The 8,366-nt window shown below is 43.7% G+C and overlaps 1 non-coding gene across 1 annotated transcript; it reads left to right on the plus strand.

Annotated features, from left to right (window-relative positions):
- The first annotated feature begins 5,114 nt into the window (after positions 1–5,114).
- Positions 5,115–5,188, plus strand: Trnat-ugu. Its single transcript has one exon. It is a non-coding gene; the product is annotated as a tRNA-Thr (tRNA).
- The last annotated feature ends 3,178 nt before the right edge of the window (positions 5,189–8,366 follow it).

Consider the following 8,366-nt stretch of genomic DNA (forward strand, 5'->3'; position numbering starts at 1 on the left):
GGAGTAGACAACATCCCATTAGAACTAATGACAGCCTTGGGAGAGCCAGGCCTTTTAGTGAGCAAGATTCATACATAAAGGCGAAATACCCTCAGACTTCAAGAAGAATATAATAATTCCAATCCCAAAGAAAGCAGGTGTTGACAGATGCGAAAATTACCTAACTATCAGTTTAATAAGCCACGGCTGCAAAATACTAACGCGAATTCTTTACACACGAATGGAAAAACTGGTAGAAGCCGACCTCGGGGAAGATCAGTTTGTATTCCGCAGAAATGTTAGAACACGTGAGGCAATACTGACCCTACGACTTATCTTAGAAAATAGATTAAGGAAAGGCAAACCTACGTTTCTAGCATTTGTAGACTTAGAGAAAGCTTTTGACAATGTTGACTGGAATACTCTCTTTCGAATTCTGAAGGTGGCAGGGGTAAAATACAGGGAGCGAAAGGCTATTTACAATTTGTACAGAAACCAGATGGCAGTTATAAGAGTCGAAGGGCATGAAAGGGAAGCGGTGGTTGGGAAGACAGTGAGACAGGGTTGCAGCCTATCCCCGATGTTATTCAATCTGTACATTGAGCAAGCAGTAATGGAAACAAAAGAAAAACATGGAGTAGATCTTAAAATCCATGGAGAAGAAATAAAAACTTTGTCCCTTAGGCTGTGGCTAAGCCATGTCTCCGTAATATCCTTTCTTTCAGGAGTGCTGGTTCTGCAAGGTTAGCAGGAGAGCTTCTGTAAAGTTTGGAAGGTAGGAGACGAGGTTCTGGCAGATGTAAAGCTGTGAGGACGGGGCGTGAGTCGTGCTTGGGTAGCTCAGTTGGTAGAGCACTTGCCCGTGAAAGGCAAAGGTCCCGAGTTCGAGTCTCGGTCGGGCACACTGTTTTCATCTGCGAGGAAGTTTCATTAAACTTCCTGATCATGGGAATGCCATTCGTGGATGCCCATGCCAACGAACAAATCCATTAAGACTACAGGGAAGATACTGGGGACATTTCCCACAAAACTACCCCAACTAACAAAAAAGCAGCACCATCTAGAAGATGTAAGGTCTGTTATGATAAGGACAGTGTGGAGAATTCTGTTTCTCTGTTTTAAGCTTTATTACGCTCAGACACACTATGAATGATTATTTTTCTCAATGTAAGAGAGAATACAGTAAATAGACTGCTCCAATGTAGCTTATAGGATGTTACTGTGAAAACAAGGAAAATCGCTGAAGAATAAATGAACTACTGTGTCACGACGTCAATAGAAAAAAAAATCTGTGTCAGTGGGTTAAAACCTCATCCCTGAATGCTGCCAGAATCATCACACTTTGTCCGCAATTTGTTGATCTGCTGAGTAAGCTATGAAATTTCACAAACCTGAATGCCTGACAGTCTATGTAGGATGCCTGCAAGTTTTGCCACCCAGCCACATTTTCGCTTAGTGATTGTAGTACTCCACTACTCCTGCTTAAAAGCGTGTGTATTCTTGTGCTTCCTACCAGGCTTATGAACAACATCACAGTTGAATTCACTCAGTTTGAGTGCCCATATTGTCAATCCGCTAGAAGCATCATTAAATCCCAGCAACCTTTTTAGCGATTTATGATCTGTTACTACCTTAAACGTATGCCCATACAAATGGTAGCAAAACTAGGTGACTCCATAAATGATAACATATCCCTTTCTGTAGTGGTGTAGTTCCGTTCTGTCCTATTTAGTTGTCTTGACATATAAGTTACTAGATATTCTTTGTGATCTACGTTTTGGCTCAAAATACAGCACAGTATATCATTGGCAGCATCGCATGACAGATGAGTTCTTTCTCAAAGTCAGGAAATATTGGTAGTGGATCTGATATCAATCCCTTTTTATTGTATCAAGTGTTGTTTGGCACTCTGTTGCCCACTCAAATTTTGCCCCTTTTCTTAATAAACATTTCAATAGTTCTGACGAATTTTCTACAGTAGTAACATACGCCTATGGATGACTATTGTTGTTTCCTTATTTGTGGAATCAAGAATTCATGAACTATTGATACTAATCAGGTATTTTTATACCTTTTTCACTACTCATATGTCTGAGACAATTCATTTTTGTCTATGCAAAATAGTATTTATCCTTGATGAGTATCAGTTGTGCTGCCTGTACTCTGTTGAATACATCTTCTAAACATCTCAAATGTTCTTCTCTAATTTTCTAGTATGCTATGATGTCATCCAAATATACCATACACTTCCCAGGCTTTAATCCACAAAGCACTGCATGTTACAGTCTCTGAAACGTACCCGGTGCATGCTTGATCCCAAATGACATTCTGTGATACTGGTGATGGCCCCATGATGTTGTTAAGGTAGTTTTCCGTTATCTTCTGAGATTACTTCTGACTTGCGATATCTGCTCCTCAGCTCCACCGTCGAAAAATACTTGCATTGACCTATGTTGTCCAACGTCGCAGTAATTTTTTGGGATGGACTATGCACCAGTGACAGTTTTTGTGTTCCGATAATACACAGAAGGTGTATTTTTTGGTACCATCCGGTCATTTCTTCGGGAAAAGAAGTACCATTTTACCCCATGAGTTATCACTGTGTTCTGTTGTTCCTTCTGCTAGCTGCTGGTCAATGAATTCCTTCCTCAGTGACTACAGGTCTCATGGTACACAGTATTGCTTCCTATAAACCAGAGTATTATCACCAGTGGGCATAGGACGTTGTATAACAGGTGTCGCTGTTAATGGACCATTAGTATTAGACCAATCAGTGAATCATAGCAGTAAAGCTTTCATCACTTAACAATCACTATCTGATAAGTGATTCATTTTTTGTGTAATGGAGATTCACTAATGGTTTCCTTGTGGCTCTGGTCATCAAATGACTTATAAATATCTTCTACATCCAAAACATCTAAAGTGACTGTCATTTAAATCTTTGGCAGCGTAACTTCGTCTGTGCCAAAATTATTTAGGCTAACAGCGACCATAAACTGACCACTGTATTAATAATCCTCAGTATGCTTCTGTACACCAAACAGAGTATTCTATTTTACTCATCATTATTCTCTAGTGGTTCTACAACACACAATACTTATTGTGGTAAGTCAGTACCTCCAGTAACCCAGACTAACTTCCTTGTACCTGATGGTATGTTACTACATGAATCAACCTTAGAGTGTTCACAGCTCACTTGGCAATAGCTTCATGATTAGACCACCTTGCAACCTTGCCTCAGATGCAGTTGCTGCTTCCACTGAGCTCAACTGTATACAGCGGAAGGTCGATTTTTATTAGGATGTTTATCAAGGAAGTCAAATGCGAGAATTGCAGAATACTCTGCAGCAACATGTGGTAGCTGCTCCATGTGCTCACGAAAAGGAGAACCTAAAAGGCAGACTAGCATTGGCGAAAAGGGCATTTCTGGCCAAGAGAAGTCTATTAATATCAAACATAGGCCATAGTAAGGGGAAGAAATTTCTGAGAACGTTCATTTGAAGCACAGTATTGTACGGTAGTGAATCATGGACAGCAGTAAAACTGGAACACATGGGAGTAGAGGTGTGGTGTAGCAGATTAATGTTGGAAATTAGGTGGATTGATAAGGCAAGGAATGAGGTGGTTCTCAACAGAATCAGTGAAGAAAGAAACATATGGAAAACAGTTTCAAGAAGAAGGGACGTCAGGAAATAACTTCCATAGTAGTAAAGGGAGCTGCGAAGTGTAAAAACTGTGGAAGTCAGAGAATGGAAAAATATTACTTTTTTTTGATGTGTTAGTCGCCATACGATAGTCAACTGCCACTTCTGTTAAACAAAGTTCATTTCCCATAGCAAAATTTAACAACACAGTGTAGTTAAAAATACTGCTTGCAAATTGCCTGGTAAATCGCTTGTCTGTGGAGTGTTTATCGACCTACCGCAAGCAGTATATTTGTCATGTGTGGGACTATTTATTAGACGAATTATTATGTCATATTTTCCAATCCGTACCTTCTATTTCTCTCCAACATCTGCTGTAATCGCAAATAATCAGGGAAATGAAACCTTCATTGAATTTAGGTTTTCTGCGGTTCCTTGTTAATAAACAATTTTGGTCTGCAAGAGGGACACTATTCAAAATGTTGGTAGAGACCACCGCACAGAAATCAACTGAAGATGTCGTTTTTGTAAAGTGAAATGAACAAGGAGAGAAAGCTGGCTGTTTAGAAGAAATCGAAGTCGTGAAGAAAATACCGTTCCATTTGTAGTAGTAGGACCTTCTCATTCCCCTCTGTCCAAACAGGCCTTCGAAGGCCTAACAGTACCGATCGCTGTGTCATCCTCAGCCGATAGACGTCATTGGATATGGAGGGGCATGTGGTCAGCACACCGCTCCCCCGGCCGTTGTCAGTTTTCGTAACCAGAGCAGCTACTTCCCAATCAAGTAGCTCCTCAGTTGGACTCACAAGCGCTGCGTGCACCCCACTTGCCAACAGTGCTGCAAACCTGTTCCGGGGGGCCAATTTCAGGGGACACCAGATTCATATCTTGGAAGGAAAAAGAAACCGGCGACTTTGCTCCATCGACTGTTCATTTGATTTTGAAACGTATCCCAGTTGGTTTTTTAACACATCCTGAGTTTATTTAACGAAAATGTCTTTTGTAAACCCTCGTCGCCAATTTCGTAACGGCCTCGTAGCCATTGTTGTTGCGGTAGGCCGAGCTTGTGAGTTCGTGAAACGACTTCTGGTGCCGTACACCGCTAAGACAATTTCTCCCTGCCACTATTAAACATCTATGGCCCAGGGGTCAGGAAAGAGGGTAGGAGAACGAAGGTTCTACAACATACCAACAAATTGGTAACGAAGTCACACAAATGAATTAAAATATGTAGATGGTATCTGTTCTTTCAGACATGTGCGAAAGAACAGATACCATCTTCATATAGTTAAGGCTAACCGGTCATTGGCCTTCCTCTTCTGTGCCGATGCACACGTATGGCCCGAACTCTTACGGAAGATTGTCTGCCGCGAGTAATGAGTGTAATGGGCAGAAGCACTACGAATGCAGTATGTGGACATTAAGTTGGTAAAGTGGGTCTCACGGGGAGCGTGCAAGGGATAAATCCCCGCAATCGCACTATCCTGTGTGTCCTCGGTGGCTCAGATGGATAGAGCGTCTACCATGTAAGCAGAAGATCCCGGGTTCGAGTCCCGGTCGGGGCACACATTTTCAACTGTCCTCGTTGATGAATACCAACGCCTGCGACAGCGTAGGGTCTTGATTTAATTATTATTTCAATGAATTAAAAGGTTTGCTTATCTTTGCGACTAGCTGAAAAATGAAGTCAGCAACACTGCTTGTAATGTAACACATAAAAGGCCCTCAGTGGCTAAGTGCAAATAATCGTAGGTAAACTTCACATTACGTAGCAAATGCAATTTACAACTGTCTGTTCACCTCTAAGAGTTCACTAAACGACGTTCCCTGTCTAAGTCAGCCCTGGGCGATCATCTATAACCATGGGCGGGAGCCGCTCTTCTGTCTTCCGAGTAGACTTCTGTCCGTTGTCGTCCGGTCATTGGCGGATTGTACTCGCGCAAGTGGCGAGTCTCTTATGGCACTGCCACCAGCTTGCATCTTTGAGCCTGTGGTGCTTTCGCCATGGCTGTGTCTTGTTCGGTCGACACAGCAGTATCATAAGTTCATTTTTGAACGCATGCATGGTGTACATGATGTCTCTGCTAGGGGAATCCCCGTCGCATCTACGGAAAAAATCTTCCCTGGAAACAAAAGCGGACGGGGCTGCACAAGCTGAGCCGAATAAACCTGAGTGGTTGAACGCCAAGCGACTATCGCTGTTTGTTTATGTGGCTGATGTGAAATGCGAATAATCAGTGTTATTATAATTATTAGGGAAATCGGTAGATTACTGTAGTGCAAATTAACTATTAATAACAGGTAAAAAAGATTACGTTTTACATTATCGGTGTAATAGTCCAGTCAAGTAGCCTAAAATGAGATGAAATATATCAAAGAAAATGAAATTTTGACAGAAAGCTTTTGCTAGAACGCTACACTACTAAATCGGCTAAAATAAAAAATGTGTGTTTGTTAGTGATATAAAGGACATATATTATACATATGCATACACGATCATGATTTTGTATGTAAGACCAATTCATCAGTGTTAAAATGTATTTATTTATATTTTTAGGTATGAAAGGGCAAATGATGAATGCACCAAGAAAAAAGCTTTCTGTGGTTCAAACCAAGAGAAAAGCTAAAGATAAAATTGACTTCGTAAATAAATCGGCTTCTAAGATGAGAAGATACACTCCTGGAAATTGAAATAAGAACACCGTGAATTCATTGTCCCAGGAAGGGGAAACTTTATTGACACATTCCTGGGGTCAGATACATCACATGATCACACTGACAGAACCACAGGCACATAGACACAGGCAACAGAGCATGCACAATGTCGGCACTAGTACAGTGTATTTCCACCTTTCGCAGCAATGCAGGCTGCTATTCTCCCATGGAGACGATCGTAGAGATGCTGAATGTAGTCCTGTGGAACGGCTTGCCATGCCATTTCCACCTGGCGCCTCAGCTGGACCAGCGTTCGTGCTGGACGTGCAGACCGCGTGAGACGACGCTTCATCCAGTCCCAAACATGCTCAATGGGGGACAGATCCGGAGATCTTGCTGGCCAGGGTAGTTGACTTAGACCTTCTAGAGCACGTTGGGTGGCACGGGATACATGCGGACGTGCATTGTCCTGTTGGAACAGCAAGTTCCCTTGCCGGTCTAGGAATGGTAGAACGATGGGTTCGATGACGGTTTGGATGTACCGTGCACTATTCAGTGTCCCCTCGACGATCACCAGTGGTGTACGGCCAGTGTAAGAGATCGCTCCCCACACCATGATGCCGGGTGTTGGCCCTGTGTGCCTCGGTCGTATGCAGTCCTGATTGTGGCGCTCACCTGCACGGCGCCAAACACGCATACGACCATCATTGGCACCAAGGCAGAAGCGACTCTCATCGCTGAAGACGACACGTCTCCATTCGTCCCTCCATTCACGCCTGTCGCGACACCACTGGAGGCGGGCTGCACGATGTTGGGGCGTGAGCGGAAGACGGCCTAACGGTGTGCGGGACCGTAGCCCAGCTTCATGGAGACGGTTTCGAATGGTCCTCGCAGATACCCCAGGAGCAACAGTGTCCCTAATTTGCTGGGAAGTGGCGGTGCGGTCCCCTACGGCAGTCGGCACTGCGTAGGATCCTACGGTCTTGGCGTGCATCCGTGCGTCGCTGCGGTCCGGTCCCAGGTCGACGGGCACGTGCACCTTCCGCCGACCACTGGCGACAACATCGATGTACTGTGGAGACCTCACGCCCCACGTGTTGAGCAATTCGGCGGTACGTCCACCCGGCCTCCCGCATGCCCACTATACGCCCTCGCTCAAAGTCCGTCAACTGCACATACGGTTCACGTCCACGCTGTCGCGGCATGCTACCAGTGTTAAAGACTGCGATGGAGCTCCGTATGCCACGGCAAACTGGCTGACACTGACGGCGGCGGTGCACAAATGCTGCGCAGCTAGCGCCATTCGACGGCCAACACCGCGGTTCCTGGTGTGTCCGCTGTGCCGTGCGTGTGATCATTGCGTGTACAGCCCTCTTGCAGTGTCCGGAGCAAGTATGGTGGGTCTGACACACCGGTGTCAATGTGTTCTTTTTTCCATTTCCAGGAGTGTAGTTTCACGAAGCAGCTGCATCTTTAAGCTTCACTGATGCTGCCGATATTACGAGTTCAGGTATTTCGAATAATGCTTGTAATTTAGACACTGAAGATAATTCGACTGAACAGTCAGAGCTTCAATGAGCAGATGATGGTAAACAGTCATCATCGTCGGTACTATCATTGCAGAAAGACGAAGTTCAGCTACCATCTAGTAACTTATTGCAATCTAGTAGCAGAGACGAAATTATTCTTCAGCAAACAAGCTATATTACTAAACGATAATCATGAAAATAACATGGAGTCTAGGCCCACTCAAGGCAACGGTAGGCATTTGACATAGCACATATGGTTCGGAACAATGGCAGTAAGGAAAATATTAAAAGATCCTGGCTTGCTTATTCAAAAACAAAAAATGCAGCTTACTGTATTGCCCACACCCTAAACACAATCACTTTTACGTCAGCCTTGTGTACAGAGCTTCTCATAAATTGGAAAAACAGCAAGGTTATCTGAATATGAAGCATCGCACTCACGTAAAGAATGGTTTATCAAATGCAAAGCCCGTTTGTAGCAAATGGAATCGTATCAGCACATCGGTCGCGACACTGAGCGATTAATTCAATCTGTGAAATAAAAATGGAGACATATTTT

Source organism: Schistocerca piceifrons, chromosome 6 (genome assembly GCF_021461385.2).
Source record: "Schistocerca piceifrons isolate TAMUIC-IGC-003096 chromosome 6, iqSchPice1.1, whole genome shotgun sequence".
Taxonomy (NCBI): domain Eukaryota; kingdom Metazoa; phylum Arthropoda; class Insecta; order Orthoptera; family Acrididae; genus Schistocerca; species Schistocerca piceifrons.